The 26,386-nt window shown below is 54.5% G+C and overlaps 1 protein-coding gene across 6 annotated transcripts in view; it reads right to left on the bottom strand.

Moving 5' to 3' along the window:
• KIF1A (kinesin family member 1A) overlaps positions 1-20,666 on the bottom strand; it is an 85,244-nt gene extending 64,578 nt beyond the window's left edge. For all 6 annotated transcript variants that reach the window (XM_055402907.2, XM_055402908.2, XM_055402905.2 and 3 more), the window contains exon 1: positions 20,567-20,666. The gene's annotated coding sequence lies outside the window, so the exon portion shown is untranslated. The remainder of the gene's footprint in view (positions 1-20,566) is intronic.
• Positions 20,667-26,386: the final 5,720 nt, after the last annotated feature.

The following is a 26,386-nucleotide window of genomic DNA, read 5'->3' as shown; positions in this document are numbered from 1 at the left end:
GCGCCCTAGAGAGACACATGGGGGGAGCACCATGGGAGAAAAGACGGGGCCGGCCAGCGGAGGACCGCGCGGAAACCACCGAACGGCAGGAGACAGGGCTTCGCTGGCGGCTCAGGGGTGCAGGAGACACGGGTTCCATCACCAGCCCAGGAAGATCCCACATGGCCGACGCACCACCTCTACTGAGCTTGCGAGCCCAAGAGACCGTGCTCTGCCACAAGAGAAGCCCGTGCAATGCAGTCAGTGTAACCCCTGCTTGCCACACTAGAGGAAAGCCCACACAGAAAAAGACACAGCACAACCAAAAATAAATCAAGAAATAGTTTTTTTTGAAGGCAAGAGACCGCAGGCAAAGTTCTCGCCCACAGCCTCAGAGGGAACCAGCCTGCTGACCCCTTGGACCGGGACATGCAGCCTCCAGACTCAGAGACAATACACTTCTGTTGTCTAAGCCCTCGGTCTGTGCTACTTTGTGACAGCAGCTGCTAGCTCCAGCAGAGTAACGAAGATCCTGAGACCCCTACCCGTGAACAGCCGAGACGTGCCCCCCAACACCACTGCCCCCGCCAGGCAGGAGGCCAGAGGCTACCCTCGGGGAGACTGAGGCTCTGTGCAGCCTGGGGCTCTGAGGACCAGCGGAGGGTGCATGTCAACAGCCCAGTGAGACGGCCGCAGGGGGACCCCAGCCTCCTGCTCCTGCTTCGGGGCCCCTAGTGTGCTGGCCGCCAGGGGAGACTGAGCAGGATCACACCCTTCTTTGCAAACCCATGGACTGTAGCCAACCAGGCTCCTCCATCCGTTGAATTCTCCAGGCAAGAGTACTGAAGTGGGTTGCCATTCCCTCCTCTAGGGGATCTTCTCAACCCAAGGGTTGAACCCAGGTCTCCTGCACTGCAGGCAGACACTTTACCTTCTGAACCACAAATTTTAAACACTTTGTAATTCATATTCTCAGAAAGAGAAGTTACTCATCCAGGAGCAAGTGACGCATACTATTTTTAACAGGAACTTTTAATGAGTAAGAAAGAGTTGTTGGAAATTAAGAATATGAAAACAGAACCTTTAAAAGTAAACAAAAAGCTTGGAAATTAAGTAATTTTCTATGAGAGAAGAGAGATAAAATTAAGAGGATCAATGAAAAGAAACTATTAAAGAAATAAGTCAAGAAAACTTCCCAGCACTGCCAGTCATGAGTTTCCAAATTCAGAGGTTTCCCTTACCCCACTTGCTATAAAAAGTCAGAAACCACGGCAAATGGTGAACTTTCAAGAGTTCCGGGCTAAAGGGAAGATTCCAGAGAGAAGGACAGGCCACAGAGGAGGAAGACTCAGAACGGCACCGTCATCTCATGGACCCTGGAGAAAGAAACACTTTCAGATTGCTGAGGAACAGCAGCAATATTCAGCCTAGAACTCTGAGCTCAGGCAAACTACAGCCAGGGGGAGGGTGAAAGGGAGACCCAGGAAGACTCTGGAAGAGGCGGGAACCTGTGCTCCACACGTGAGGAAGACGTGGGTGGGGTCCCAGCCAGAGGACGGTGAAGGGGTCCCAGGAGGGCCCTGGGGCTGCCTGGAGGGGGCACCCCCAGTCAGAGGGCAGTGGAGGGGACCCACCCAGGGGCCAGACGGCGCTGCAAGGCCGGAGGGGTGTCCCATGCAGAGAAGCGTCCGTCAGAACCCAGGCATCAGCTGTCAGTTTTTTCTGACAACATCTTCTATAAGAAGGAAACGATAGGGACTTCCCTGATGGTCCAGAGGGAAAGAATCTGCTTTCCAGTGCAGGGGATGAGGGTTTGATCCCTGGTCAGAGAACTAAGATCTCACACCCCACATGGCAACTAAGCCCAAGCGCCACAACTAGAGGCTCTGTGAGCCCCAACGAAAGATCCGCATGATAAAGGAAGATCCACATACAGCAACCAAGACCCGACTCAGCCAGATTAATAAATATTGAAAAAAAAAAACCACACAAGCAGAGTGCACTCGAGCAGCAGGAGATACTATTCGCCAGTCCTGCTGTTGTAAACGGCACCCTACACTCATCAGCACGCAGGAAGCGTGGCAGGAAGACGGGAGAGGTTGGCGAGTGCCGAGGCGCCGCTGATGGCGCAACGGTGCAGACACGCTGACTGTCCCGGGGGAGCTAAATGGAGCAGACCAACCAGGCCACGGGGACTCCGGGTCGGGGGCACGGCGGGGCTGCTTCTCACAGACACCCTCCCAGCCCCGACGGACCTCGATGCCACGTCCGCAATGTGTTGTTTGCTGATATTTTAAGAACAAAGAGAAGAGAAGGGCCAGAAAGCAAACGGAGGTTTGAAGACCCACGGTGAGACCCAGCTCGGGGCCAACGTCTGAGGAAGGGGACAGGGGTGCGGCCGCTGCCACCTGGGTGTGAATGTGATGCTGGCCATCACAGCCACTTGCGGGTCACACGCACACGGAGCAGGCAGTCCTCCTGGGGATGCGGGCCAGGGCAGGCTCCCGGCTAGGTCTGTGCCAGCTTGGGAGGGCTGACACTCCCTGGGCTGGAAGCCCACAGGCAGGAGCTGAGTGGACGGAGCAGTGCCCAAGACTGGGATAAGGTGGGCGGGCAGGCAGGAGGGGCTTGGTTTCTAGGCTGAAGAGGTGGGGACCTGGGCAGAAGCAAGGCCTGTATGTGGCGGGGGGCCCACCTGATGCCCCACCCTTCCCCTTTAGGAGGGTGGCCCGTGGGCACCCACCTATCCACCCAACACGGGGCAGCTCCCAGACTCCCAGGAGGGAAACCCGGGGGAGGGCAGGACCTGACACAGGGCACCTGCTTTCTCCCGTCCCTCCCCCTCCCAGGGGGGCCCTGGAGACCCAGCAAGGAAAGTGAGCTCTGTCCAGTACGGCGGGCTGTGGCCCACTCCCCCACGGGCCACAGTCAGGGCGCGGGTGTGTCCAAGGGGAGCGGCCCGGGGCCCTGAAAGGCCAGGAGACGGGGGGTGTGGTGAGGTGTCACCCCCGGTTCCAAGGCGGCGGACACGGGGCCGAGTGTCCCTGTGGACAGCAGCCCAGTCACCAGCACGGGGCCAGCCCATGGTGCTGGGCACACAGAGTCTCAGCCCCATGTGGCAGAAAGGCAGAATCCACGGGAACCAAGTGTGCCCCGAGCCTTGGCCTCTGCAGAGCTGTTTCACCTCCTCCCGAGCTCCTCGAGCCCTGACAGTGCCCCTGCCCTGGGAGCCCCCAAGGGAGGCCAGTGCCCAGAGGCTAGTGCCCGGGTGCCAGTGCCCAGAGCTGCCCCCTGGCAGCCTCCGCAGCGCAGAAGGAAGAGGGTCGGTCAGCCCCAGGCCATCAGGGGCCACAGGGGGCCAGTCCTAGGGGACTCAGCCCGGCCGGGAGCCTCCCTGTGACTCCTCCCTGGAGCCCGAGTCCAGCCGCCAGCCCGCATGAGGCCCAGCACATGCGTCCTCACCTGCGACAGGGGCAGTGACCAGCTGGGCTCTCTGCAAGTGAAAACGACCCCTGCCTGGCCGGACCTTTAAGTCACCAACATGGCAAGGGCATTCACAGCAGGGTGTCCGTGCGTACCCTCCCCTGGGCTCCCGCTGGCGGCCACGACTTGGTGTGGTCTCCAAGTAGGAAAGGGGCGATTGACTCAGCAAACCGAAAGGGTGGGGTAGACTGTCCTAACCAATGGGACGGACGTCTGCACCATGCCGCCTGTCCTAACTCCCATAGATCCCGGGGTCCTGAGGCAACGCCCAGGCTGGAGTCACTACGCATCGCAGCGATTCGGTGCAGGCCTGGGGGTGGGGCCAGCCCCGCTCCTGCCTTTGTCTCAGCTGTGTGGCTCGGTCCCTGGGCCTCAGTGTGCCCATCTGCACCATGAGGAGGCTGACCCCAGAGTGACTGCGCTCTGCGGTCCCGGACCTCCAGAGCGACTTCCCCAGGGCTGCAGGGAGAGGCCGTGGCCGAGTCACTCGGAATAGGCCAAATGAGGAACAGCTTCCCTAGTGGGAAAAAAGATGCATGATTTTTCATGCATTATTAAAACAAAATGTAGATAAATCCCTTAGCACAAGGCCTGGCATATGGAAGGAATGAAATAGAAAGCTGATAAGGATTTCTAGTAAGTAGGAAATTTTTCCTTCCCCAGGGCTGCAGGGCAGCGGCCATGCCATCGCTGCCCCCCGCGGAGACTCGGGGCTGGGGAGGGGCTCCCGGGAAAGGGGAGCGGGCCGGCTAAGGAAAGCGACGGCCAGGAGCCCCAGCAAACAGGCAGCCCGGAGTTCCGGTGGCTCCTCCTCGTCGCTGTCGTTCAGCCATTCAATTGCCGGGGCTCCCCTGCTACTGTCTGAAGTGAGCTTGTTGCCCGTTACGTCCTGAGGCTCCTGTCACCAGAGGCACCCAAGCAGAGCAGAGGCCTGCGGTCTCGTTGAGGCCCGCCCACGCTGAGGGTCCGTGACACCTCCGCTTCTGAAAAGATCTGCTTCAGCTTCCCCTGTGATCATCACCCTCTGGACGGTCTGACCAAAAGACCCCCTTCCGGGATGGGGGGCGCCTCTGCGTGGACACAGGACCAAGAGCAGGAGGGGCTGCGGAGACCAGGAGCCCCTCTCTCTACAGGCGGGAGGGCACGGCCAGGGCTGGGGTCGGTCCTGCAAACCCCCAGGGCCAGCTCCTCGGTGCCCCGGGACTCCCCAGAGAAGGCTGGACAGGAGCAGGGCTGTCCTCTCAGGCGACAAAGCTCATCCAAGGCTACACGGAGACGAGAAGGCACCAGGCCGGCCAACAACCAAGGCCAGAAGCTCCGGACATGCGTGAAAGCCAGGGTGGTGGGGGCCGAACTCGGGGGCTGGACTCACCCAGTTCCCCCCGCAGCCCCTCCCAGCCACCAGCGCACCTCCATCCACACACCACGGATGTTTTCCAACACGCGCACCTTCTTGCGCCCATGGACGGCCATCCAATGTGGACTGCGGGGCGCACCTCTCTGAGAACGCATGTTGCCTCACGTGGGGAAATCTTTGCACTTTTGAAACTGAGAGAAGTCTTAGGACATTCTGGCTGGGGTGGGAAGAGTACAACGGGTGGTGACTTCCTAGTGAGAACGCAAACTAGGATGAGGATTTCAATACACCTTCAGCAACAGGCCCCATGCCTGAAAAGCAAAGGCTGGGTCCTCTGAATACGGGATCTCAAGTCCTGAAACAGGTGATAATTAGAAACAGAGAAAATGCTCATGAAAGATGTTCGAGTTGATAATAAAACATTTTCAGTTCTCCCCTATTTAGCTATATTCATTCAGTGCAATTCCAATAAGCAAAACATCCCAACAGGATTTTCAGTGAAATTTGGCAAGAGTTTGGAAGAGAGTTTTGACAAAGAAGAAAGCGGGGAGCACAGCCCACCAGCTATCGCATTTACTCTACAGCTGCAGTAGTTCTCGAAGTCTAGTGGTGACGCAAGAACAGAGGAAAGTGGGAAACATGAAGCTGGGCCACAGACACACACAGACAGACAGACCCAAAGCCCAACAGTGATAAAGCCGCGTCACGCGATGGGACAAGGTGGGTGTTGGACAACTGGCTCAAGAGACAAGAGCTAGATCTTAGTCTGGGAAAGCATTGACAAGAACACACAGGAGCCTCTGCTCACGGCCCTCAGGGGAGACCATGCACAGACACCAAACAGGAAAAACAAAGGAGGACTTGTGCGTCCAGGTGGGGGAACGCTGGCTGGAGGGAGAGGCTTGCTCCCTCCTGCCCCCGCCCCGCCGGCCCGCCCACCCCGGCGTTCACAATGGGAGGGGCTGCACACAGTTTTCAAATCTGCTTGAAGGAATCTAGGAGCTACAGAAGCCACGCAGACTGGTGGGCGGAGATTCCAGGGATGGGGCTGCTGTGGGGCAGGGGACGACTTCCCCAGCACATTCTCCCCCAGCACATTCTCCCCCAGCGCTTTGCATTCCTGTCACAGGCACGAGGCTGGGAGTCCGGAGTCTTCCCACGCAGAAAGCCGTTGCCGAGGGATGGAGAACCTGCAGAGCTTTTTGGTTGAGACAAACAACACTTAAGAGGCCAAGATCCCAGGAGAAAGAAGCAGAGACTTAAATGGAACAAATGGTCAGTTCTCCCCTTAAGACACTTGCCAAATTCCAAAGGCAGGAAGGGTGGAAGTTTCGAACTCAAGCAGAAAGCCTCTGGAAATCAATGAGAATTCTCCCATGGCCTCAGGTGCCGAGGAGACAGAGGTCACAGTTCAGGTCCCCGGGGAGAAGGGGCCTCAGCAACCACACCAGCACCTGATCTAAAAAACCCTGAGAGGCACAGACTGTAAAAGCAGGGCAGAACCACAGGTAGGACTGTTGCTGTTGTTCAGTTGCTAACTCGTATCCGACTCCTTGAGACCCATGGGCTGCAGCACCCCAGGCTTCCCTGTCCTCCACCGATTTCCAGAGCTCGCTCAAACTCATGTCCATCAAGTCGGTGATGCCACCCAACCGGCTCATCCTCTGTCATCCCCTTCTCCTCCTGCCTTCAATCTTTCCCAGAATCAGGGTCTTTTCCAGTGAGTCAGCTCTTTGCATCAGGTGGCCAAAGAATTGGAGCTTCAGCTTCAGCAACAGTCCTTCCAATGAATATGCAGGGTTGATTTTCTTTAGGATGGACTGGTTTGATCTCTTTGCAGTCCAGGGGACTCTCAGTCTTGTCCAGCACCACAATTAGGAAGCATCGGTTCTTCAGTGCTCGGCCTTCTTTATGGTCCAGCTCTCACCTCCCTACATGAGTACTGGAGAAACCATTGCTTTGACTTGACAGACCTTTGTCGGCAAAGTAACGTCTCTGCTTTTCAATATGCTATCTAGGTTGGTTATAGCTTTTCTTTCAAGGAGCAAATGTCTTTTAATTTCGTGGCTGCAGTCACCATCCTCAGTGGTATTTCGGAGCCCAAGATAAATAAAATCTGTCACTGGTTCCACTTTTTCTCCATCTATTTGCTATTAAGTGATGGGACCAAATGCCACGATCTTAGTTTCTTGAATGTTGAATTCTAAGCCAGCTTTCTCGCTCTCCTCTTCCACTCTCATCAAGAGGCTCTTTAGTTCCTCTTCACTTTCTGCCATAAGAGTGGTGTCTTCTGCATATCTGTTTCTCCTGGCAATCTTGATTCCAGCTTGTGATTCATTCAGCCTGGCATTTCCTGTGATGTACTCTGCATAGAAATTAAATAAGCAAGGTGACACTATACAGCCTTGATGTCCTTCTTTCCCAACTGAGAACCGGTCCATTGTTCCATGACCAGTTCTAATTGTTGCTTCTTGGCCTGCATACAGGTTTCTCAGGAGGCAGGTAAGGTGGTCTGGTATTCCCATCTCTTTAAGAATTTTCCAAATTTGTTGTGATCCACACAGTCAAAGACTTTAGTGTAGTCATTAAAGCAGAAATAGACGTTTTCCTAAAATTCCCTTGCTTTTTCTATGAACCATCGGATATTGGTAATTTGATCTCTGGTTCCTCTGCCTTTTCTAAACCCAGCTTGTACATCTGGAATTTCTCAGTTCAAGAACTGTTGAAGCCTGGCTTGGAGAATTTTGAGCATGACTTTACTAGCGTGTGAGATGAGTGCAATTGTGCGGTAGTCTGAGCATTCTTTGGCATTGCCTTTCTTTGAGATTGGAATGAAAACTGACCTTTTCCAGTCCCGTGGCCATTGCTGAGTTTTCCACATTTGCTGGCATATTGAGTGCAGCACTTTCAGAGCATCATCTTTCAGGATCTGAAATAGCTCAACTGGAATTCCATCACCTCCACTTGTTTGCACTGATGCTTCCTAAGGCCCACTTGACTCACACGCCAGGATGTCTGGCTCCAGGTGAGTGATCTCACCATCGTGATTTTCTGGGTCGTGAAGATCTTTTTTGTACGGTTCTGTGTGTTGTTGCCACCTCTTCTTCATTTCTTCTGCTTCTGTTAGGTGCATACTGTTTCTGCCCTTTATTGAGCCCATCTTTGCATGAAATGTTCCCTTGCTGTCTCTAACTCTCTTGGAGAGATCTCGAGTCTTTCCTATTCTGTTGTTTTCCTCTGGTTTTTTTTTTTTTTTTGCATTGTTCACTTAAGAAGGCTTTCTTATCTCTCCTTGCTATTCTCTGGAACTCTGCATTCAGATCCTTACATCTTTCCCTTCTCTCCTTTGCATTCGCTCCTCTTCTTTTCTCAACTATTTGTAAGGCCTCCGCAGACAGCATTTTGCCTTCTCACATTTCTTCTTCTTATGGGTGGCTTTGGTCACTGCCTCCTGAACAATGTTGTTAACCTCCGTCCACAGTTCTTCCTAGTTTACCTCTAGACAGCGTATTAAAAGGCAGAGACATCCTTTGTTGACAAAGTTCCATGTAGCCAAAGCTATGGTTTTTTCCAGTAGTCATGTACAGATGTGAGAGCTGAACCAACCATAAAGAAGGCTGAGCACCGAAGAATTGATGCTTTTGAGCTGTGGTGCTGGAGAAGACCCTTGAGAGTCCCTTGGACTGCAAGGAGATCCAACCAGTCCATCCTAAAAGAAATTAACCTTGAATATTCATTGGAAGGACTGATAGTGAAGCTGAAGCTCCAGTGTTTCAGCGCCTGATGAGAGGAGCTGGCTCACTGGAGACTCTGATGCTGGGAAGATTGAAGGCAAACAGGGAAGCGGGTGGCAGAGGATGAGACGGCTAGATCGTATCAACGACTCGATGGACACGAATCTGGGCAAACTCAGGAGATGGTGGAGGACAGGGGGGCCTTCTGTGCTGCAGTCTGCGGAGACACAAAGAGCCAGGCATGACTTTCTGACTGAGCAACCGCAGGTCTTTCACTGGCATTTCAGGAGGGAGACAAGACAGGTCAGAAGTGGCGAACCAAATACTAAACTCTGCATAACTCTACTCACAGAACTTCTAACACAGGCCCGAAATGAGCAGAACGAGCACGCCATTTAGCAATACACAGCTGAACAGCAACGGCAGCAACAAAACAGCTACAGGGAGCTGAGAGTGGTCGGGCACAGAGAGCGGAAACTGCCGATTTCCGACATGGGTCTTGTAGGTATATCTGACTCTTCTAAATGGTGTTCATACTTAACCTAGAAGCTATTTCTAAAATACTTACCAAGTGGTTCAGGGAAAGTGGAGAGACAGAAAGCTGGCTCACCTTGGTTGGCAAGTGCCAAGTGCGTGAAAACAAAAACCGGTTTTGCTCATTAAGATTTCATTTCAAAACGGATGGGGGGAAAGGTGAATGAAAGACTCCCATATCTGGCAGTATGGTGAGTGAGATATCCTCCCGTTAGAAATCACCATGAAATTTGGGATATATAACAAGCATCAGAATAAAAGAAGGGAATTCTGGAAAAGGGGAGAAAGGAGAGGCGCTGAAACGGAAGTGGGAAGCCCATTCCACCGGCCCACCCCAGAGGAAGCAGCAGAGAGGCAGAGAAGCGGGTCTCCCTGCTGAGTGGGGGCTGGCAGGCGTGACCTCAAAGGCAGGCGGCCAGCAGTGGAACCCAGTGTCACAAAAATCCGGATCCTTTGGAAGTGGGGGACAGCCACTGGCCATCAAGGGACGTGGGAATTGTTCTGAACGGCCCTCAGCTCCTTGTGGTGAGAAAGCCAGTGCTTCTGAGAATTTGAGGCCACAGACCTGACCTCACGCAGGTTTGGGTCTAAAATTCACAGAGCCTGTGTGATCAGGGAAGCCCAAGGTTGAGACAGTAGCTCAGAGTAGTCTCAGGTGTTTGCACCCAAAGTATCTCACAAAAGCAGACACACACCCTCCCTGAGAAGAGCCTCCTCCACTAGGCTCCCCAATATTCCCAGAGGTGAAGATCAGTTAAATGGGTGCTCACGGTGACAACTACCCAACACCCGAGGTGAAATTCACCACCAGAGTCAGGGGGAAAATGTACAGAAAACCGGAACTAGATCCTCAAGAACCTCAGATGTTGCAGTTGTCAGATTCGGATTACAAAATAAGTGCACCTAAAATAAATCAACAGAAATAAGCAGGAATGGAAAAGGAATGTAAAATATGGGGGTAAGCCAGGCAGAACTTTAAAAAATGTAATCCTTTAAATTTTAAAGTTTAACTGACATTAATTAGCAAATTAAATGGAACTGAACAGGGAATTAATGAACTGGAAAATGTCAGGAAAAATTTTACCCAGAATGGTCCCAAAGAGACAAAATGATGAAACCAGAAAACCAAGGTTAGGGGCCATGCCACACGGAACAGTTCACCGATTCATCATGGCAGGAGGTTTAATGCACCTCTCACTAACTGATAGACCAAGCAGGCACACAATTAACAAGGATGGAGACGATCTGAACATAATAATCATGAACTAATGAACACATGTGCTCTCTCTTGCCCTCAAAAATTAGAGAAACACATTCTTTTCTAAAACACAGGGAACATTTACAATATTTTACCATGTAGACTCTGTATCAAATGGATGATGTAATTTGAATACAATGAAATCAAAAAATCAATAAAAGATCATTAAGAATCTATATGTTAAGAAATTTTTAAAAATAAACTTCTTTTTAAAAAATGTTTCTGGCCATGACACGAGACATGCCAGATCTTAGTTCACCAACCAGGAATCAAACCGATGCCTCCTGCAGTGGAAGCGTCCCGTCTTAACCAGTGAACCACCAGGGAAGTCCCAACATCCAAACAACCAGTGCACAAAAGAAAAATCCACTGCAGAGTAACAAATGAAGTCAGTCGTAAATGATCACGGAGATACTACCAGCAAAACTGGCAGACTTCCACACCCAGCCATGAAGTTGTCAGGACCACGCTCAGCCCCGCACTGTAGACGACAACTAGCCAGCTGGACAAAGCGGATGCAAGTGACTGCTTTTAGACGTGACAGGAAGGCACCCAGAGGAGGGAAACACGTGGGGATGAGCCCCAGCATCGCCAGATCTGCCCAGAGGCGATTTACAGACCCCAGGCACTGGCAGGGGCGCTTGAACAGCTCAGCAACTCTGATGAGTTAAGGAGGTGAAAGTCAGAGTTTGGGTGGGTGGCCGCAGCTGGAATGTGAGGTTCAGAGTCTGGAAAGGAAAGCATTGCTGGTAACAGAGCTCCAGAAATCTGCTAGGGATTCACTTGTCTTACTACTGTTGTTTAGTGCCTTAATCCTGTCTGACTGTTTGCAACCCCATGGACTGTAGCCTGGCAGGCTGCTCTGTCCATGGGATTTCCCAGGAGAAGGTTGCCATTTCCTTCTCCAGGGGATCTTTCCAACCCAGGGATTGAACCTGCATCTCCTGCATTGGCAGGAAGATTTATTACTGCTGAGCCATGAGGGAAATGTGTAGACTCCCAGTCCAGGCCCAAGTGGTCCAGGCAAAGTAGACTGAATAATTCCCAAAGCTCAAAATCAGCAGACATCTGCGCTTCCACCAGTCAGAATACAATCTTTTGATCCCTCCATCTCAGATTCCCAGCCACTCAGTAGAGACCCCAAATAAAACAAGTTTATTGTGGGCTTAACTATCCCTGCAGTGACATCTACCCTAAAGTAATTCTAGAAAAGCTGAAAACCAGGACTTGAAGGATCAAATAAGTCTTCAAACAATTTAACTGCCTAACAAAACAAAGCCAACATTCTTCATAGAAGAAAGCATAACTCAGATGCTCCACAATGTAGAAATGGCTCAAATTCAATTTTAAAAAATGACTACACACATGCCAAGTTGCAGGAGAAGATGATCTATAACTAGGAGAAAAATTCAGTAGGAGCTTGAATTATCCTACAGCCAGTAAAGAAATAGATTCAATAGTTTAAAATTCTAACCACCAAAAGAAAATCAGAAGACTCAGATACTTTTATAAGGGAGTTCTACCATCATACAAAAAAACCCAGATACTTCCAATCTTATACAAACTATGTAACAGAACAAGAAAAAGAGAGGGAAGCAGAAGGGGAAAGATTATATCCCTGACTCATTCACTGAGGCTAAAATGACCTTGGTATCAAGTCAGATAAAGAAAATTTAAGAAATTAAGATTTAGACCAGTGTCCCTGATGAACATAAGATACAAAAGTTCAAAATCTAGCAAGAAAGTCAAACAGAAAATAAAAAGGATAATGTGAGAGGTTTATTTCAGGAGTACCAGTGTGGTGATGTAATGGCTCGATGTTAGGACAGCTGTTAAGACAGTTCACCACATGTCAGGTTAAAGGGAAAAACAGGTCAGGTGCAGCTCTCCACAGGTACTGAAGAAGGACTCAACAATTTTCAAACCCATTTATGGTGAAACTCTCGGTGACGTGAGGAGGAAAGAAAACTTTAATCTCATAATGTGTGCGTGCTAAGTTGCTTCATTTGTGTCTCGGTACGTGGCCCCACGGACTGCAGCCGCCGGGCTCCTCTGTCCAGGGGATCCTCCAGGCAAGGACACTGCGGTGGGCTGACATGCCCAGGGGATCCTCCAGGCAAGGGCACTGCGGTGGGCTGACATGCCCTCCTTCAGGGGGTCTTCCCGACCCAGGGACTGAACTCGGGTCTTCTATAGTGGCAGATGGGTTCCTTACCACTGAGCCACTGGGCAGCCAATCTCACAATACGTATCTACTGATAATCTACCCAAATAGCATACTTAACGCTGAAATACTGCAGACATTTTCTTTAAATTTAGGAACAAGTTCAGGAAAGCTACTATCACCACTCTTGTTTAACACTGTAGCAGAGGCTCTTGCCGGAGTGATAAGGCAGGAAGGCAGAATAACAGTGGCAAACATGGACTGGAGCAGAATAAGACAAACTGCCATTATACGCAGACCATCTGCTTATCTACACAGAAATCAAGAGGATCCATAGACAAATTATTTGAATTAGGGGGAAGGGTCAGCAGAATTGCTAGGAACCAATCATGTTGGTATGCCCTAGAGACAAAGAGTTTAAACAGTATTTTTTAAGGTACCATTTAGAGAAAAACCAAAAGTACAAAGTACGTTTGTGGGAATAAATGTAGCAAAGGATACATCATATAGTATAGTGAAGTCCTTCAGTTGAGTCCAACTCTGCAACCCAGTGGACTGCAGCCCGCCAGGCTCCTCTGTGCGTGGGGTTCTCCAGGCAAGAATACTGGAGTGGGTTGCCATTTCCTTCTCCAGGTCATATAGTATAGAAAATCTGAATAAATGAAGAACTATAATCTGGTCATAAAAAAGAAATTTCAATATCTTGAAAATGTGTATTTTCACCCAAATGAATCAAAACATTCAGATATAACTTCAAACAAAATCAGGTGGGGTTTTGTGTGTGTGAAACTGGACAGATTGCTTCTAAGAATTTCTAAAGAGTAAGATGCTACAAATACCAATAGCAAGCTTGAAGAAACACAGAAGGTAGACAGCATGTCTGATAAGAAGACTTAGGATAAAACGGAAGTAACACAAGGTGGCTGGGACAAATAAGTCACCACAGCCGTGACAGAAGGGACACCAGAAACAGAGCTGCACACCCAGCCTTCTAACGCAGATGAAGGGGCCCTGCAGACTGATGAGAAGAGAAAGGGGGGCTGAGAAAACGTGTCATGGGCTGAGTGCCTGTGTCCCCCAAAAGTCCTATGTCGAAACCCTACCCTCAGTGTGACAGCGTTAGGAGGCGGGGCACTTGGGGGCCTCGTGACCTTAGGACATTCCAAGGGGCTTGCTTCCTGTCTGCTCTCAGCCTTGTGAAGACACAGAGTCAGCCATCTGCAGCCCAGAAGAGGGCTCTCCCCAGAACCTGGCCGTGCTGTACCCTGACCACGCTGGTGCCCTGATCCTGGACTCCCAGCCTCAGAACAGTGAGAAAGCAGACTCTGCGGTTTGTAAGCCCCCAGTCTGTGCTTCTGTCCTGTTACAGCAGCCTGGACAGGCTAAGACAACTGGCCAGTCACGTGGAAAAATACACAATGAGACCCCCTTTTATACCGAAACATTCCACGTGGACTGAAGACCTAAGTGTGAATAATACAGTTTCGGAAGAAAACAAAACGTGTTCTCTCCATGCTCACCTTTAAGAAGGGTTCTAAACCCATGGAAGATGCCAAAAGGAAAAGTCCAGGCATCAAAATCCTATTAAAAGGAGAAGAGAAGTCCACCCATCCAGCCATACGATCAATAAGGACTCACACGCAGAACATGCAGAGAACAAAGTCAAAGAGACACGAAAGGAAAAAATGGGCAAAAAGAAATGAACAGGCAAGATACTTATTTCGCCTTACAGGACAAGATACTCACCCACAACAGTAATTAAGAAAGTGTTGTTTAAAAGCACATCCATCAGGTGAACATTAAAATGTCTGCAACCCCAGCTGCTGTGAGGATAGAACAGCAGCAACTTGGGATCATGGGGGAAACGTTTGTTGGTTCAACCACTTTGAGAACAGGGCAACTTCTAGTAAGGCTGCAGAGCAGCTGCATAACTGCAGATGCTGTGCGTGAGCCCAGGAGGTGACAGGGAGGGAACAGAGGCACCTAACTGCCCCCAGCCGGAGGCCGCTCAGTCTCACTGGAGCGCTGTCCAGGCGGGAAAGTGGACAAACGTCCTGGGGAATCCGACAACTCGATTCAGAGAGGAGCAGACAAATGTGCACGGTGAGGTCAGCCCACAGAGCCTCACGCCTTGGCACACTGCTGAGAGCAGGGGAAACAAGGGAGCTCCGAGAACGCTGACACCGAATTCAGGGCGGTGGGGACGCCCCAGGTCAGGGGTCCATCCAACTGACGCTGAGGCCCCAGCGTGAAGCCCCAGCACGTCAGCACTGGGGACAGAGCCCTGCCCGCCTCTGTGGGCCCGTCTGCAGGGTGGCTAGGATAGTCCCTCCTCCTCCTGCTGTGAGGATTAGGGGCGTGGGCCTGTGCAGCACAGCAGGGGGCTCTGGGGGGGCTCATGGGCCCAGCTGGGGGCAGGAGTGGGGAGTGAGGCTGAAGAGGGGCCCTGGGTGCAAGTCTGCTGCAGAACCTCCACACCAGTGGGGAGACCCTCATCCCGCTCCCTGCCCCCACCCACAAACAGCGGCAGGCTGTCCTCTGCAGAGATGGGAGAGAACACCCAGGAAGCACGAGGCCCTCCATGTGGCTGCAGCCCCCCGAGTCTGGCACTGACGGCACAGCTTGGCTCGCAGCTGCCACCCCTTCACCTAAAGCAAACCTGCTAGCGGCACTCCCACTCCCCCCGCAAGACGGTGGGAACACATCCACTGCCCAACAGGGCCCCTAAGATGAATGGGCCAAGGCCTATCACATGCATGAGGGGAGTAACAGCTTCAGCATAAAATAAACCGGCAGAAAACAGGCCCTGTGAGAAAACAACTAAACAAACAATAAACCTCTCTAAACTTAAGAGTGTTTTGAGAAGGCACTGCATTTTCGAAACAAGAATAGGGTGCTGTGAAATGGGAGCTCACAGAGGCAAGGAAGATGGCGCTCTTACTGATAAACTGTAGATGCTGAAACACAAAATTCCCCCAGAGAACTCCAAAATGAAGTCCAAAAATTGTCCAGAAAATAGGACATAAAACATAAAGGAGACAGAACACCAAAGACCAACGCGTGAGTTCACGGAAGAAAACAGAAAAAGTGAGAGGGGAGAGGCGTGAACCGACGGAAGAATAAAGCCTGCCTTCCACTGAAAGGCCCCGCGGAGCACCAGTGAGCACAGACCACAGTGAAAGGCCCCGCGGAGCACCAGTGAGCACAGACCACACTGAAAGGCCCCGCGGAGCACCAGTGAGCACAGACCACACTGAAAGGCCCCGCGGAGCACCCGTGAGCACAGACCACACTGAAAGGCCCCGCGGAGCACCCGTGAGCACAGACCACACTGAAAGGCCCCGCGGAGCACCAGTGAGCACAGACCACACTGAAAGGCCCCGCGGAGCAACCGTGAGCACAGACCACACTGAAAGGCCCCGCTGAACACCAATGAACACAAAAACCACACTGAACCCGCCCACGTGGCTGGTCAGGAACCCACAGATGAAGAGAGGATGCTAAGAGATCCAGGGAGGGAAGTGAGTTCCTGACAAAGACTTCTCTTGAGCGCCTGGATGCAGGTGGTGATGACAAAGCCTTCAGCACGAGTTACGGACAAGGAGGGCCCTGGATGGAGCAGCAGCCCAGCACGCGGACAGAGCGAAGGCGCTCTCAAGCAGCCAAGGACTCACCACCCTTTTCAGGAAGTCACACAAGGATGTGCTCCAGCAAAAGCAACACAGGAAGCCAGGAAAGCAGCCGCTCTGGGGCCCATCAGAGAACTCCAGCCCAGGGGACGCAGAGAGCAGCAGGAAGGAGGCGGTTTCCGGGCCGAGGATGCCAGGAAAGCCGGGGTGACTGGGAAGTGGGGTGGGGGAGGACAAAGCACAGGCACTCAGTAACAAGGGGTGCTGAGCTCTGCCCCGATCTGGGCCCGGCCCCGGCACCGCTCAGCCTGGAGCTGCCGCCCTCCCGGGCAGCGGGGCTGCAGCCAGGGTGCGGCCCCAGAAGCAGGTGGGCATGAGGAGCAGTGACACGAGCCGCTGAGAAACCCCGTGCTCCAGCCCCACAACGGCCCCCAGAAGCATGGTCCCCACGGACCCACGGATCTTGGGCCTCGATGGTTGAGCCCTGCCCCTCGCCCTCCTGGCTTGAGCTAATGACAGATGGAGAAGGGAGCTGAAGCCCACTGAGCATTGCTGGCAGGGCTGGGACTGGAGGCGGGCACAGGACTCCGGACACCTGCCCCCTCCCAGGGCAGGACGAGGGCTGGGCGGGGCAGGGGCTGCAGCCGGCTGGAGCCCCGGGTGTGGAGGCTCAAGCCAGGTAAGGGCTGCAGTCTGTGTGTGTGTGAGTGTGTGTGAGAGTGGTGGGGAGTGTGTGTGCATGGGTGTGTGTATCAGAGGTGTCAAAGTTAACGAGAGGGGATGTGTGTATGTGAGTGTGTGTGAGAGTGTTTGTGAGAGAGAGAATGTGAGTGTGGAAGCGAGTGTGTGAGTACGTGTGTGTGAGTGCGAGACTGTGTGTGTGTGTGTGAGGGGTGTTTGTGGGAGAGAATGTGAGTGTGGAAGCGAGTGTGTGAGTACGTGTGTGTGAGTGTGTGTGTGAGAGAATGTGAGTGTGGAAGAGAGTGTGTGTGTGAAGGGGTGTGTGAGAGTGTGTGTGTGTGAGGGGTGTTTGTGTGAGAGAATGTGAGTGTGGAAGCGAGTGTGTGAGTACGTGTGTGTGAGTGCGAGACTGTGTGTGTGTGTGTGAGGGGTGTTTGTGTGAGAATGTGAGTGTGGAAGAGTGTGTGTGAGTGTATGATCGTGTGAAAGTGACTGTGAGTGTGTCTCCAGTCTGCCCAAGGGCGATGGGGAGCAGAGTGATGGCTGAGAAAAGGCGGCCGGGCCCCCAGGAGCCGTGTGGGGGCGGGGCGTGGGCGGGCGTGGTCGGAGCGGGGGCGGGGCGTGGTCGGAGGGGCGGGGCGTGGTCGGAGGGGCGGGGCGTGGGTGAGCGTGGGCGGGGCGGGGCTCGGCCCAGAGCTGAGCGGGATTAGGAGAGTAAATCCCAGGGATAGAGAGGAGGGGACAGTGTGTCCCGCTCCGTCCGGTGGCACCTACGAAGCTGCCAGGGGGCCGGGCAGGGGTGGGGAGCCAGCTCAGGTGGTGTGGGTGGGGGAGCCAAAGCCCGCAGGGAGGCTGGGGGAAACGCAGAGGGCTCAGGAGGCTCGGCCTCCGCTGACCGCTGACCTTGAGTGTGCCCTCCCCACTCCAACGTCTCCAACGCGGCGGCCCCCTCACCGAGGCCCGGAGGCGCTAGGCCGGGAGCCCTGGGGGAGCCTGGGGTCACCGCTGGGCCAGAAGCCAGGGTCCTGGCGGTGCTCCGGAGTTCAAACGCTAACCTGCTGGAGCACGTGGGGCAGGAAGCACGGGCCTGCCAGTCACCCCATCTGCCATCTCGCCCTCCCCCTACCCTGGGCTGCCTCTGCGGGTGACGCCAGGTGGGAAGGGTCCCCTCAGCGACGGGGACAGCCCAGCGGCCTGCCCGTGTCCCTGGGCACCCCAGCCGCGGAGAGCTTGGGGGAGGGCATGGCCCTGAGTTCTCAAAGGGGAGCCTGGTTGTGGGGCGGGGGAGGCGGTGCAGGTGGCACACCGGGTAGGGGTGGGGAGCCCGGGCCTTTGGCCTAAGAATATTGACTGGAGAGCGCTCTGGGGAGCACCCGGGACTGGGCACGGGGGTGACCCCAGCCAGCCGCTCTCCATCCCAGGGGAGGCGGCCCAGGCCCCTCAAGGCTCCGAAGGGTCTCAGGCCTGAAGGACTAAAGGCCAGGGTGAGGTTCCTGGCCCCCTGGCAGCAGGACCCGTGCCCTGCTCACTCGCCTTGGCTGGCCCATTTGAGCTGAAGGGGCCTGCTCCTGAGGCTGGGCACCCCTATCTCCACCTCCCACTCAGGTCTGTCCCCCCATTCCTGGTCCCTCCCCCAACCCCATCCCACCTCCGCAGGGCCCTTTTCCTTGCTCTGCTTCCAAAGGATGCGGTCAGCCCTGGGTCAGCAGCGGTGACACCCAGGGGCTGAAGGGGGCCAAGGTTGGTGGCTGGGGTCCGTGTGTCCGGTGTGACTGCCAGCTTGGCTGCACACCAGCCTCCACCTGGATGTGTGTGGCCGGCCCCGCGGGAGGTCGCAGGAGGGCAGTCTGTGGGCGACTCCAGCGGGGGTGGACGGAAGGGAGGACACGCAGGAGGGGCCGCGCCGGTGGCGGGCACCCGCAAGCCCTCCTCAAGACCCTGACTCCACACCGGACGCTCCGTCTCCCTGTGGGCCACACCCCGCGGACAGCCCTCTATCACCCTCAGCTCCAGGTCCAGCACCGGATGAGCTCTGAGTCCCCGCCCTGGCTGGGACCCGACCCCTCAGCAGCCTTCCCAGCCGGGAAGCGGGCCGTCCCTGTTCACTCCATCTCCGGCTCCCAGTCACTTGTCTCTTTGCAACGGTCAGCCCCAGAAGGTTCCTGGGCCTTGACCGCAGTCGAGTGCAGACCTGAGACTTGACCCGGCCCGCAGCACCCTGCACCCTACACTGCAGACGCTGCCGGCGCCGCCCCCGCCTCACTCCAGACCCCCGCGCCCCGCGCCCCCGGCCGGGGCGGGTGGCCAACCACACCTGCAAAATGGCCGCCGCAGGTACAGCCCCCGCCCCCACTCCAGACCCCAGCGGCTCGCTCAGGGGGCTGGGCACGCGTCCCGGTAAAGGCCCCTCTTGCAGCCCGCGAGCCGGGGGCGGGTGAGGGGGGCGGAGGCGGCGGTGCTGCAGAAGCGCGCCGGGCGACTCCCCGGGGTTAGGACGCAGACGGCCCTGCGCGCACGGGCCTCCCCGCACCACCGCCTCCCGCCAGCCCTTTGCCCTAACGGTCTTCTACCCCAGCAACGCTGGCATCTCCGGGAGGGGCGGCCGCCTGGGGTGGGGTCCGCGGGTCTCGGCGAGAGATCCCCCATCCCCGGGAACGTGGGCGCGCAACGCGCCCGCGCCCGGCGGGCCCCATGACTCGGCATTCCCTCCTTCCCTCCCCCTCCCGGCCCTGCGGCCCGCGGTCCCCCCGCCCACCCGGCGCCGGGCAGACCGCTGACCCTCCCTCCCCTCCGGGATGCTGTCCGGGCCCCTCCCCGAGCGCGAGAGAAGCCTGCCGGGTTTGCGGGAGAGCTAGGGCGGGAGGCGGCTTAAAGGACGAGCCAAAGGGGCTGCGCGACGGCGCCCCTGTCACCCGAGCCCGGCGCCCGGAGAGCGCCTCCAGCCGAGTCGTTGCGGTCCCGCAGACCCCTCCCCTCCTGCCGCCGGGCCACACCTGTTACTGGGGCGCCCACTGCGTGGATGCAAGTCGTGTCCGCAGGCGGGCCCTCCCAAACCGTGGGGCTTTCTGGAAGGGAGAAGGGGTCTTTTGGGAGGAGGATACGACCTGGGCCGAGCGCTGGGCAGTCCCGGCGGCGCGCACCAAGCCGGCGGCCAGCCCTCCCGCCGCATCCCCCGCCTGCCCGCCCTCCCGCCTGCCCGCCGGTTTTGCTCTCCGTTCCAGCATCCGCCCTCCCCCACCCCGGGGACCAGGGCCCCGGCCTGCGCCCCGCCGCCCGGACACCCTCCCCTCCGGCCGGGCCGCGCCAGCCGCGCCCCCTCCGGGGCGCCCCTTCCGCCTCTCTCGCCTTTGCTCCATCCCTCCCCTCCCCCGCCGGTGCAGTCCCAGCCCGGGCCGCATCCCGGGTGTCGGCTCCAGCCCGGGCGAGTGGAAGATCGGGAAAGCGGGGAGGGTTTATCGAGATGCTGCCGGCTGCCTGCGCCCTCCCCGCAGCGACCCCGCCCGCGCCAGACCAGAGTCCCCCCGCAGCCGGGACCGCAACCAAAGGGCCTCTCCAGAGGGCCGTGGCTCGCTGCGCAAGAAGGGCGGACACCCCTGAATTTGCCCCATTGTTCTCTGCAGGGACGGGGGAGGGTCGGGCGAAGGGAAGAGGCCGCGCCGAGGGCTCCGGGCGCGAGCTCCCCGCCCGGGGAGCGCTGGACGCAGGTGCGGGATGCGGCCCTGGAGGTCCGGCGAGCCGCGGCCCTACCTCTCCGGCGTCACTGGCGGCGGCGGCGCGGCATGAGCACCGGCAAGGGCGCGGGTCCCGAGCGAGCGCAGAGCGGCTGCTGCTCCCCGGCTGCGCTGGGCGCTCTGACGGCGGCACCGCGTGACGGCTGCGGGCCCCCGGCCCGGCCCGCCCCGCGCCCCTCCCGCCGCGCTGGTTGGCTGCGCGCGGCGCCCGAGCCCCAGCCGCCAGCTGGTTTGTCGCGCGGGGAGAGGGACGGGTGTCGCGGCCGCCGCGGGGCCGGAGGGGGCTGGGGCCGGAGGGGGCTGGGGCCTGGGTGTGACATCACCGCTGACGGGCGGCGCCCTGGTGGGAAGGTGGGGGCCCGGCAGCGCAGCCGGGACGCGCCGCCCCCTCCTCTAGCGCAAGCCCAGCTCACGGGGCAACCCCGAGGCCCCGCGACCACCCACCTGCATTTGCCCGCGTGCCCCGCGCGCCTGGCCCTCCCCAGCTCGGAGCCCTTTCGCGTGCAACCACTAAATCCCCACCTGCCCCACCCGCGATGCCGGCAGCACAAACGCGTCGACCAGGAGAGACAAACCCGGGTGGGCTCCTCGCTCGGGGAGGGGCGCGGGGCTGTAAGGGGTGTGGGGAAACGGACTCCGAGGTGTAACAGGTGGGTTTTTCGATCGCGCCTGGCGTTTGGCCAGAGCATCGCTGACAGCCCTCAGCGCGGGGATGATGCAACCGTCCGGCCAGCGGGCCGGCCTCCTCTCTTCCCGGCATGCTTCGGAGGGAGACCCCCACCATCCCCTGGCCCCCACGCCCCGGTCCCCACACCCTGTTTCTCCAGCTCAGCTGGCTGAGACCAAGTCGCTGGCGGCCCTCGGTCCACACCGGCAAACTCCAGCCTTAGTCAGCCCCCAGGCCGGAAAGCAGGTCGCCAGGGACGGACTGGCATCTCTGCCTGCCACCGGCCTCCATCCGCAGCCCCACCGCTGGGCAGTTTTGACAAAGCCTCCGGCCAGCTCGCCCACCGGAACTGCGGTGACGTCATGCCGCCCCTTCCCACGCAGCCCCTGGCGCCTGCACCCTTCATCCCCAGGGCCAAGCCTCTGCGGCATCCAGCAGGTGCCAGGCGCTACCCCAAGGGTTTCCTGGATTAACCATTTAATCCTCAGCCAGCGCGTAAGGGAGATGCTTCGCCTCCACGTGCAGCGTCCGTGGGGCCTGGGCCTTCAAAGTGGCGAGGGCGCAGGCACATACAACCACCCTACCCTCCGAAGCCTCAGAGAGCCTCTGTTTCCTGGAACTACCTGCAAAAGAGGAATTACTGTTCTTCCAAATTTTTGGTGGAAACAGCAGAACTATGTGGGCCCCAAGGAGGTGAATCTTTAATCGTTCCTTCTGTTTCATACTTATCCCTCTGGTCAAGTGTTCTATTTCTTGAGCTAAATCTGGCATGTTTCTAGGAATTAATCCATTTCACTGAGATTTTAGAATATTCTTATATCTACTGCTTTGACCTTTAAACCATAGCTTTGTAAACCTTCTAAATTTCTGACCTTTTTAAAGACACAAAATTCCTTCTCCAGCACTGCCCTAGCTGGGTCTCACAAAATTTGGATGATCAATGTTTTCATTTTCTTCAGATCTGAATATTTATTTTTAAAATATTTATTTATTTGGCTGCACCAGGTAAATTTGACAGGTTCAGAATGAAGGTCAAGGAGTCTCCATGTTTCTGGCTGGAGGTTGCTGCTCTTCTTCCTTCCTGCAGACAGGTTTTGAAACGATCAGACCCGTGTATCAGAAATGTCCACAGCATAACAAACCTCCTTGCTTTCACCTCATTGCATTGTGGGAAGGAGGCCACCCTCAGAGACTGGGAGCCACACGCAGCTTGCAATCTAAATAACAGTAAAACGATCCCATACCTTGACTAAATTTTCTGGAATGCAAGGATGGTTCAGTATTAAGGACTCCGTCAGTATAAACTACCATTCTAGTAAGTCAAAGGATAAAAAGAAATAGGATTATTTTAGTAGATGTTGAAAGGCTTTTGACCAAAGGGCCACCCACTTTTTGGTTAAAAAGCAAGTAATTACACCCTTTGGGGAAAAGATGCCTTCTTCTTTCACTTGAGGAAAAGCAGCCCTTCAGGGTCTTGAAGGATAAGAGTCTAGCCAGAATTCGTGTCTGGCTTCATTCTGCATTAGCTGTGTGACTCCAGGCAAGTTCACCAGCACCTGTGTCTGTCACCTCTCCTGCAGGTGGGATAAGAACAGTGCCAACCTCAAAAGGCAGTGGTGAGGATTCATATGTGCAGTGCTGGGTCCGGGGCTGGGCACACAGCAAGCCTAGTACAAACAGTAGCTGTAATGGTGAAGCAGCAAAAGAATTCCCATTTAAAGAGGGATATACAGTGTTGTCTTTGGTTTATTTAGAAGTATCAGAGGTTAAAACATTGAAGCAAAAAAGAAACAAAATTATCAATATTTGCAGATGATGTAATTCTCTACTAAGAAAATTTCAGGGATGAGTGAAAAGCTATGGGAAACAGTATGGTAATGGAAAGGTAAGAAAAATTATCACCAAGAAGACAACAGTTTCCATAAAGACAGACCATAACCAGTAGAGCTTATAATGGAAAAATCCACTCACAACAGTACCAAGGAAGGCAAATGCCCAGAAATAGCAGGAAATGTGCAGGCTTCTTGTTGATAAAGAAAGTATATAGGAAAACCTTGAAAATCCATGAAAAGAGATCAATTAATGGAAAAGCATTATATACTCTTGAAAAGGAAGAATTATATTGCTTAAGGTCCAGTTTTCCCTAAATTATGAGACTGCTGCGCTGCCTACTGCACTAGGAGGGCAGGTCCGTTTTTCTAAATGAAAGCTACGCATTTGTTGCAATCTCAAGTTAAAGAAAAAGCAAACGTGAGAGACTAGTGAGGAAGTCTGTTAGAAAAAGAGTGAAGAGGGTTTGCCCAGTTAGGCATTAAAACATGTCATGGAATTCTAATAATTGAAAAGATGACAGTATTAAAGGAAATAGATCAAAAGTCTATGATAAAGGCATCATTTCAAAATATTTGAAGAAAGTAGTTGATTTGTATAACTGGTGCAGGCTAATATAGGAAATATATAAAGTTGGATCCCCCTTGACACAGCATCAAGATAAATTTCCAATGAGGTAAACATTTATCTGTAACAATGACATTTTAGGAGACTAGGATGCAGTGTGAATGGATGCACTCAGCATCTCGGGGTGCAGAAATCAAGATACATAAGCTGATTGCTCCAAAGAAGACAGAAGGACTACATAAAAATTAAGCATCAATTAATAAAAGCAATAATTAAAAAAACCCAAACATCTACATGGCCCAAACATCACAAACAAAGCCGAGAGACCAACCCCACCCTGGAAAAATATTTCAAAACATATGATGATGAAAGGAACTTCCTAAAGGAGTAAAAGGCTTATGTAAACTAATAGCAGAAGTTGTAAGTAACCACCAGAGAAATGGCCAGGAACCATGAGGGGATGAAGGGACACTACAGGAAGAAAATTGCTCCATAAGCAGAGAGAATCCTACTTAAAGAAACGCAGGCCAAAACAGTGCAATACTGTTTCTGACCTAGTGCACTGTCCAAACTGTTGGGTGACGCTTGTGTGGTGAGGGTTGGGGAGATGAGCTCTCCGCACTGCGGCTGTGCTTGGCATCAGCTGTGTGATTTCCCTGAATGCGTCTGCAGCTAAGGTGCCCCTCTATTTGATTCAGTAATCCCATGGCTAGAAATTTGCCTACGGTATCCACATATGAAAATTTCCCCCAAGAAACAAGATCAGCAAGGGGGTCACCCATGGGCACTGGCTAAATGCATCAGGCTGAACAGGAGTGATTTCTCTGATGGTACTGAAAAGCATGAGTCTTAAAAGTTATGCGCTGACGTGGAAAGATGAGCAAGGTGTTTGTTAAATTACTTAAAAGGAGCACAGGAGAGTGTGCCTAACTACCCACCAATCACAGGACACTGTGCGCAGTGCTTGCCGTGGTGGAGGCTGCCGCTGGGGAGGGACGCCAAGGACACACTCACATGTAAATTCCTGTGTGTGCAGTGCGAGCGCTCTCTCATACTCAGGTATGTCTGTAGGTCAGCGGCACTACCTAAGAGTAGACATTAAGACCCATTTTCATTTCTCACTTTTTTGGGTACCATTCACAGTGCTAATAAATACTGCAATAAATTGTTTAAGTTTTAAAAATCTTATCAAAGCTGTAGGCTTCGGTAAGGCTGAGAAACCTAGAAAGACCCCAGTCCATCCAAATACTACGTTAAGTTACATAAAATTGCTGCTGCTCAACTAGTTTTAATCATGAAAAATAGTCATTTTAAATGGTTTAGCCTCATAAGAATGTAGAAAAAAATATATATCACGAAATTCAAAGTACACAAACCAAGTCCTTGCAAAGAGGAAAGAAAAACAACCCAGGTGTCACCAACCAAAAGGGAACTACACACAGTGGCGGCGGCTACACCGAGGCGAGCTGCCACAGTGGACAGGGATGGTCTCGTCTGGACAGCAACTGGGCAGGTGCAGAGGGGGCCAGGTGAGTCAGGTGGATAAGGGGTCCAGCTGAAGGAGCTCTGTGGGCAGGATGGAAGGTCAGGAAAACGACTGTCCAACACGGGTCATCCTCGGGGGCTGAACCTACTTGAGTCCTCTGAGCAAAGTTGGAAAGAAAAGGGTTGGGCCGGGGCTACTGCCTGGCGGGCAACCAAAATCTAGGCGGAGTCATGGCTCAACAGAAAAGTCAAGGGTCAGTAGTGGGGTTGGGGAACCAGGGAGCTAGGTCGAGCCTGTGACCTGTGCTTGAGAAGGATCCCTGAAAGAAGGAGGAATAGATTATTGAAACAATATTTGCAGAAGTACTGGCTTAGACTTTTCCAGGATTGTAGATAGAAGTGCTCAGTGAGGACTCAGTATGATCCCAAATAGGAAAGAAAAGACCAAATCTGCAGAAACCAGAGACAATGAATGAGCGAAGGATGGAGTCAAAAGACAAGTTACCCGAAAAGAAGCCACAGTCGCGGGATGGGGGGTGGCGAGCGGTTATGCAGCTAGGTGGGGGCCCTGGAGGAGTTTGAGGGAACACGTGGAATTTGAACTGCTGCACTGTCTCAACCCGGGTCTCGTCTACCCAAGCCTTCTGCCCCGCGAGGACCACAGAGCATCTGCTGTTCTTTCGGTCCAGGCCCTCGAGACCCCGCCCCACTGGAGGCCCGCCCATTGGAGGTGCTGTCTGGTTGCCTTGGCAACCCCGGCGGCCGAGTTCCGGGCTTTGCGTGCCGCAGGGGAACGCGGTTGCCACAGCAACGGTGGGGCGTGTCTGGCCTGGCACCGGGAGCGGAGCGTTCAGCCCCGCAGATGCAGATGCTGTTGCTCCTGAGACGAGAGGACCCTCGGGATACCGAGCCAGACGCGGAACTGAGGCCAGTTCGCCGGGGGGCTCTGTGGGCTCCAGCTGCCTGGCGGTGGGGTTCCAGGTCCAACGCCGCGAGGCCCTTAGCTGCATTTTCAGTTCAGTTCAGTCGCTCAGTCGTGTCCGACTCTTTGTGACCCTGTGGACTGCAGCACGCCAGGCCTCCCTGTCCATCACCAACTCCCGGAGCTTGCTCAAACTCATATCCATTGAGTCGGTGAGAGGAAACTGAGGCCAGAAAGGGAAAGACTTGCTCCAAGTCAAAACGCTGGTGTCCAGGCAGGATCCTGCCAGTCCAGCCAGGACCGTTTTCTTCCCAACTTTGGCTCCAGCGTGTCCAGGCCCCAAGGTGACCTGTGTGTCAGTTTCC

The sequence above is a fragment of the Moschus berezovskii genome, chromosome 4, assembly GCF_049115385.1.
Source record: "Moschus berezovskii isolate FMDL1 chromosome 4, NW_MosBer_1.0, whole genome shotgun sequence".
Taxonomy (NCBI): domain Eukaryota; kingdom Metazoa; phylum Chordata; class Mammalia; order Artiodactyla; family Moschidae; genus Moschus; species Moschus berezovskii.
Note: the sequence above shows the minus strand (reverse complement) of the source record. Positions and strands in the feature narration are given on the sequence as shown.